We start from the raw sequence: 7930 nt of genomic DNA on the forward strand, positions 1-7930 counted from the left end.
TTCAACCTGTCGAATCCTATTCATGCGCTGCTGAGACGGGGAGATATTTGTGTGTGAGTGCGTGACTATAGGGGTGGTGGGAGGTGAAGTACAATGTGGAGTACAAAGCCTCCAGAGCAACAGTCTTCTCTCTCACACTGTGCCAACAACGCTGTCCTCCTTCTAGCATCCTCCCCCTCCAAGCCCAGCTGCTCCATTGTTCACAATCATTTAGGAAAATCCATTTACACATTTTTTCCTTTTTTATTCTTCCCCATGCCTATTTGACGAAGACTGGGGCGTACCCGCGTAAAGACAGGAGCGTACGTACCTTCAGTGGAGAGTGCTGAGAGCTGTAAGCAGTGGTAGTCTGCGAGTCTGTCCTCTGAGCTGCCAGTCGAGTGTATGCAGCAGTCTCCCGTCTGCGGGGGCACCAGACAAAAAGGAGAGAGGGAGTGACGTTCTGCTCTCCGTTCCTGATGATAAACACAGAGCACGTGGCTGATGATGCACAAGACCAGCCAACCGCGGCGGGCGTCAGCGGGAGGCTAAGGACACACAAGGAAGGGATCAAATGAAGAAAACACGGAGCACAGGGATTCATGGGAGATTATACATTTCTTCCGACCAATGCGGTTACCAAGGCTGCAGTGGTCTGGTCAGGGGATGAATTGAACACATTTTCTGACATGAGGCAACAATATTTCATTTAGATTAAGCCTTATGCTCTACTGAGGCTGAACAAACATTAATGTCACCACCAACATAATATTTTGGGCTGTAAAAAGTCAGCTGATTGGCCGAGGACACAATCAATGGTACCGAAAGACGCACTGGTGTTTAATAACCTCTTAACCCCCACTTTAACGGTGCACGTTTTCTCCAGTTCGACTTTACCCGAATGTAAAAGCTTCTTACAGCCTATACAAGCCAGTGTGACACCTCATTTGAAAGCTAAGACCAACAAAACGGCTCTGTGATTTTTCCTTGTTGCGTTTTCATGCGTTGTTGCCGCACTGTGGTCACTTTTTTGTCACGTTTTTGTTAACTCTTTTGTTGCTTTTTTGGTCAAGTTTTGACATTATTTTGTCACGTTATTGTTGCTTTTTTGTCAACTTTTTTGTTGCTTTTTTGTCTTATTTTTGTTGCTTTTTTTGTCTTATTTTGGCCTTATTTTTGTTGTATTTTTGTCACATTTTTGTTGCTTTTTTGTCATATTTTTGTTGCTTTTTTTGGTCACGTTTTTGTTGCTTTTTTGTTGCTTTTTTGTTGTATTTTTGTCATGTTTTTGTTGCTTTTTTGGTCACGTTTTTGTTGCTTCTTCATCTTCGTTTACGTCTCATTTTTGGTGCTATGTTGACGTTTTTTTCAAGAAGCTTTTAGATTTGGGTAATGCCTTGATAATAATGGAGAAAATGTGCTCGGTTAAGGTGGGTGTTAAGAGGTTAAATAGTAGAATAAATGTTTTCTTTTTTTGTTTTCTTTTTACTGTTACAATTGTGTAGATTTTGTACTGTATGATATATATCTAATGATTCAGATACTGTACATCTTTCATCGGTTTATATTTTCTTATTTGACCTTTGGAAATATCTGTCTCACAGCATGCGTACACACAAACACTGTGTCGTTCCCGCTTGCTTCACCTCAGAACATAATATTTTACGCAGTGTTGACATTATGTTTTGTCTGAAACTGTACACCGTATAGCCTTGTACCCCACTGTCTTTTTTTGTTTTGCTATGTTTGTTTCTCTCAGGCTCCATGACCTACTTAGCCCAGCCCAGACAAGCTGACTAGACGGGGTTTCACACCGATGCAGGCTTTAGCGCTGCTCCCTGCTCTTTGACTTCTCTGATCCGACTGCACGAAGCAATTACTCTGATCGAAGGTCAATGATAGACACAGGGCGTAAGTGCATAATGGGAGTAATGAGCACACTCTAGACATGACATTGCCGGTGGTGGTTGCAAGCAGGGATTTTTAGAGGAGATTTAATCAGAGAAGATCCAGACTAAACAACCCAAAAAGGAATGAAAAATAATAGCAATAGCATGGCAATACAGGGATAGAATTTACACTTAAACATTTACTCAGTACTTGAGTAACATTTTCTCATTTCAAAGTAACGTTACTCTTACATGAGTAAATATTTTGTCTACTCTGCCCACCTCTGCCTAAAAGTAATAAGAGGGTCATTGTGGTAATTATTCATAAAATAGGACACACCTTATTTAATCAATGGTCATATGAATAACCCTAAACCTTATTTATTTCAAGATAAAAGGTTGGGAACCACTGCATTAGAAGGTCTTGTATTGGATGAATTAAGATCTGAAGTCAAGCTTTCCTCCATATGCCAAAAAATGGACATAATCCGCTTCTGATGGTTATAAACCCCAAAATTAAAGAAAATTAAAGAATGTTTGAAACTTATCTGGAGCAATTTGTATATTCATAAAATCGAATCTGAAAATGTTATATGTGGAAAAAGTAGGTCCCTTAGTGCGTTTATTTCAATAGGGCACATATTTCAAAAAAGGCATATTTTGAAATGTCATTTCTTCAAAACTGGCACTCCAATCCACCTTCTTCTTCCACATATTGAATCTTGTTAGTATTGACTTTGTTATTTCAAAATTTGAAGTCTGTGGCCTTTATACTTTCGGAAAAAGTTGGAGTATAAAATGCTAGGAGAGGCTAAAATGTCAGGCGTGTGGAACATCATACTTGATCAAAGTAAAAAAAATAAAAAAAATAAAAGGATTTCCTATTTCCAGGAACAAAAGTCAATTCAAATAGCCGATGGCCTGCTGTAGCTCGGACCCTCACCTAATATTTTCTTGATATTATCTAATTGTATTTTGTACAATTAAAAGTGCATTTTTGCAGTATTCACGTAGTCCATCAACACACATACACAACTCCTGCGTTGAGCACAGACTGAAACATTTGTTCCCAAAAGATGAATTATTAAGTGAAGTGGTAAAAATACTGTAGCAGCCATTTCCTTTAAGAATAATGAAAACTGAAGCGTAATCTCCACTCACTGTTAGCCACAATATCTGACAAATCTGTTTACACTATTCAGTCATATGTCCAAAGCATTGACTCCCTCAGTTGCCACATAAATCATAATGAGATTCTTCAGATGGTATTAAGGGCCATTAATTTAAGATCATGCATTGAATATTGTTTTAAGTATGTTTTTTTTTTAGTCCAATGAAGGTCTGTCTTATTTTTGTATGTTAATAAAAAGCCTGGCCTTTTCTGAACGTTTCTATTGATCAGAGGAGAAGGATTGCGAATGCAGTGAAGCAGGAGCCACTAACTGACAGACAGCGGCGTTATTGGTATGACTCAGAGCTCTGCGAGGCTGAAAATTGGCCAGTGTAGATTTGCAATTTCCAGAAGTGATTATGCCTGTTGTTGAGAGATGAATCTTGTGTCGGTGAACGCAGTGAACACTCCAGACTGCACAGGGCACTGGTTCTGAAATGGCAGACAACCTTTTACAGCCGTCATCAGAACATTTTGGTGACAGGCAGCCCTAATGCCCCACATATTGTGCTGCACAATATAAGAAAATAATTATTAATAATTGTGATACAGCACTAACAATATTACTACATACAATATTTGAATACACCATTTTAACGAGGTTTGTTCCATCAAAACACAATATGTATAGCATAATGTATTTACACCAGTTCAACTGAGTCAGCAAAATCTATTAAATTGAAGCTAAACCAGTTTGAAACAAGGCTAAATTAGTAATAGTTAAAATAATATGAATATTTAATTGTAATATTTCAAGAAAAAAGTTATTTTAGGTTCTGTAATGATTTTTTTTCTTCCAATATCTCAAAAATAATAATATTGTACACCCCTAAAGAGTATGCTGAGTAGATTTACTTTATTGTACCATAATTATTGTCTGTCTGGTAGTCAGATTTTATATTTCTATTGTGCTTAGGCCAGCCTTGGCGTGAGCACACAGCTGTAGACAAAAGGAAGCGGCACACTGTGTAATTTGTGCATTCTTAAAGGATTATTAGATCTCAAACTGTGCTGCATGAACTGACTGCAGCCAGCTCTGGTGTATGTCACACTGAGGGTTGAGAAATGGCTGTGATTTTAAAGGCACTGGATGAACTACGGTCCGGAAGTGTCAGCATCAGTGGGTTCCACAAGAGAAAACAATAGAGGACATTCGTGTAGACATAAGATGCATGTGAGATTTTTTTTTTTTGTCATCATTTCTGTATTTTTTGTGGTTATCATAGATTTTGTACATTTTAATGTTTTTTTCTAAAGACCAATCCTTAAGAATCCCCAGGAAATCGCTTTGACCAATGAGACGAGCTTTCCTGTTAAACGTTCTGTCAGGTCCAATTAGGAGGGGAGAGGGAGGGAGCTCCATTGTTTGCTTTTGAGATTTTCCTCATTTTGTAAACCAGGAGGGGCTTTCTGGTCCAATTAGGAATTTCCTCGCACTCTCTTCTCATTTTTCAATCTTACAGATTTTAATTATGTACAATGCTGTACTACTTTTTAGATTCTTTGCCAGCACCGATATACACAGACAGACAACATTTATCCAGCAAGTCTGTCACCAGTCATCAATCATCAAGGATACAGAAAACAGAAAGATTGCCTTCCTTTACTACATTTTGGCACTGCCCATTCATCATGTTGTCCGGTGCAAAGATTACGTTACATATTGTTCAGTGTCACTCAGTCATGCACAAATTAAAAAAACTATAACTGCTCATCAACAGTTAACTACGTAAACAGAACAGAGGAAGCCAAGCCTGTATTGATTACGGCAAATACAGTGCCTCTCGCAAGTACTAATACACCTTGAACTTTTGCACATTTTGTCATGTTTACAACCATAAACATAAAGATTTTATTTTGAATTCAAAAAATAGAAAAGTGAGTGCATTAAATTGCCTTCATAACATTTCTAATGACTGCAGAATGTTCACACCTTGCCCTAACCATTAAATAGAGGCCACCTGTGTGTAATCTACTCAGTATAATTAAAGCTGTTCTGTGAGGCCCTCAGAGCTGTGGTCGGAGTGTTTTGGTCACTAAACAACAAAATGAAGGTCAAGGAGCACCAGAGAGGTCAGGGATAAAGTTGTGGGGAAGTTTAAAGCAGCGTTAAGTTATACAAAGATTTCCCAAGATTTGAACATCTTATGGAGCACTGTTCAATCCATCATTCGGAAATGGAAAGAGTAAAGCACCACTACAAACTTACTAAGACACGGTCGTCCACCTAAAACTAACAGACCAAACAAGGAGAGCACTGGTAAGAAATGCAACCAAGCACGCCAAGATAACTCTGGAGGAGCTGTGAAGTCCTGCCGCTGAGCTGGGGGAATCTGTACATGGGACAACTATAAGTCGTATCTACACAAATCTGGCCTTCATGGACAAGTGGAAGAAGAAAACCATTATTGAAGTTTGCTAGAAGTCATATAGAGGACACAGCTCCATGTGGAAGAAGGAGCTTTGGTCAGATAAGACAAAAATTGAACTTTTTGGCCCAAATGCAAAACGTTATGTATGGAGCAAACCTGACACTGCTCATCGTCCTGAGTGCACCATCCCCAGTGTCAAATATACGGGGGGGAGCATCATGCTATGGGGCTGCTTTTCCTCAGCGGGGACTGGGGAGATTGTAAGAATAGTTGTGAAGATGGATGGAGCCAAATACAGGGACATTTTGGAGGAAAACCTGCTGGAGTCAGCAAGAGAACTGAGGCTGGAGGGGAGATTCACCTTCAGCAGGACAATGACCCTAAACACAAAGATATATCTACCATGGAATGGTTTAAAAAAAACAGATTGATGTGTTAGAATGGCCCAGTCAAAGTCCTGACCAAAATCCTACTGAAAATCTGTGGAAAGATCTGAAAACTGCTGTTCACAAATGCTCTCCTTCTAACAGACAGAGCTTGAGTTGTTTTGTAAAGAGGAATGGGCTAAAATGTCAGTCTCTAGATGTGCAAATTTTGTAGAGTCAAACCCCAAAAGACTTCCACAAAGTATTAATTCATGCTGTATGAATACTTATGCACGCCCCACTTTTCGGTTTTCTATTTTTTGAAAAATAATCATGAATCATTTTGCTTTCAGTTCACAGTTGTCTGTTACTTGTGTGTGAATGTTCAGTAAACAAAATGTGCAAATGTTCAAGGTGTATTAGTACTTTCGAGAGGCACTGTATAGCAAAAACAATGCAATATTAAAGACATATTATGCGATTCTAATGACTGTACGTTGTATATTAGTCTGACACATATTTCAGTCAAGTATTCTGTTCCTGGGCTGCCACCTGCTCTAAAATATGAAGCAGACCTCTCCTCTGTGCTGACAGCAGGGCATTGTGGGAGCTGTGGCTCGAGTGCCAGCACTGGGGGGTGTGAGATCAGACTCATTTGGTGAGTGTGACGTGGGCGTCGTTTCAGATACGGCTAATGCTGCTAGCACCTCAGCTCTCATTACTAGACTGGGCTTTAAGTGCTGATTAACTTCATATGGAACCACCATACCTCTCCACTGACCACATCGCTGGTCTGTCTGCAGCTGATCCTCTGTGTCCTCCTGCTGCTGCTGCTGCTGCTGCCCCGCTCTCTCGTCCAAGGGTAGGGGACTCTGAATAGAAAAACATGATAAAAGATTTAGTAAGTGTGTGTGTGGCCATATGTCTGAATCAGTCTGGCAGTGTTGCGTCTTTTAAGCTTCTTTTCTTCAGGGATGCGAAAAACCCTTTTGTTACTTTCATAAAGACTACTTAAGAAATTAAACACTACAAATGTTTCACCTTTGGATGAGAGGAAGTGATAGCAAGTGAACTTTAGGATTTGAGTTTGACAACAACAATGGGACAAAAGTTGGGTCTGAACTGCTATGGCATGATTAGTGTTGGAGCCATGTGTCACCACTAGGAGGTGCTGTGGTGGTGCTCTATAAATGGGGAGCCACACCTCAGTCCCACAGGTGTTGGCAATCCAGAAGAGCACACAGTTTGTTGACCGCTTCACTGTGTGTGGTTTTAGCCTCTTTTTTTTATGGGAACAATGAACTGGATTTTATGATGAATTATTGGAACTTGACATGAATTTGAACTTAATAAAGCAGCTGCTATTTTGTACATTTGACTCTTCGGATTTGTATTGAAGTGCACAGTCAGCGCGTCACTTACTTCACCTGGATTTGCTGCCCTCATCGGTCTAAATGGGATTTAGCCGGAACAATTAGAGAGCAGGCAGGTGATGCAAGTTAGATGAAGGTTGACCTATCGGGAATGATTAAGCACTAATGATATTGTAATTACTGAAAAATGTAACTTAATACAGAGTTTTATCAATTTCATCTATATTTGAGGGCAGATCATATAGAAAATATATGGTAGTTTGAATGGAAAACATCAAAACAACAATAACAAACGGTGGTTGTTATACAGAGGGTTGTAAACAAAAAGATAATGACTTGAGGACCACCTTATTCAGGTGATGAAATGTTCACAGCAAGCAAACACATCTCGCATAAAATGTACAAAACTAGAAATGTAGTAAGTGATTCTAAAACAACTTTGGTTTGCGAAAGAGCACTTGGATACTCCACAGCACTACTGGAAAAATATACTGTGGATTGATTAACCCAAAGTTTAATAGCTTGATTCCTGCTGTGAAGTATGGTGCAGGGTTTGGGACTGTTTTGTTGCCTCAGGCCTGGGCAACGTGCTATCAGCAATAGAAAAAATAATTGTATTATTTATTAATTTATTTAAAGGGACAATGCTTATTAATGACCATATAAATGTAAATATGCCAGTATTAGCCAATGGTTACAATCCATATAGTCCCAGGCAGATCAAGAAAAAACAAAGACCAGTGTTGTGAATTAAAGACAAAAGTTCATCACACAGATCATC

At 39.3% G+C, this 7930-nt stretch overlaps 1 protein-coding gene across 3 annotated transcripts in view; it reads right to left on the minus strand.

Moving 5' to 3' along the window:
* ndrg4 (NDRG family member 4) overlaps positions 1 to 453 on the minus strand; it is a 46231-nt gene extending 45778 nt beyond the window's left edge. For all 3 annotated transcript variants that reach the window (XM_079567437.1, XM_079567438.1, XM_079567436.1), the window contains exon 1: positions 311 to 453. The gene's annotated coding sequence lies outside the window, so the exon portion shown is untranslated. The remainder of the gene's footprint in view (positions 1 to 310) is intronic.
* Between the last annotated feature and the right edge of the window lie 7477 nt (positions 454 to 7930).

Source organism: Gobius niger (genome assembly GCF_951799975.1).
Source record: "Gobius niger genome assembly, chromosome: 12".
In the NCBI taxonomy this organism is placed as follows: Eukaryota; Metazoa; Chordata; class Actinopteri; order Gobiiformes; family Gobiidae; genus Gobius; species Gobius niger.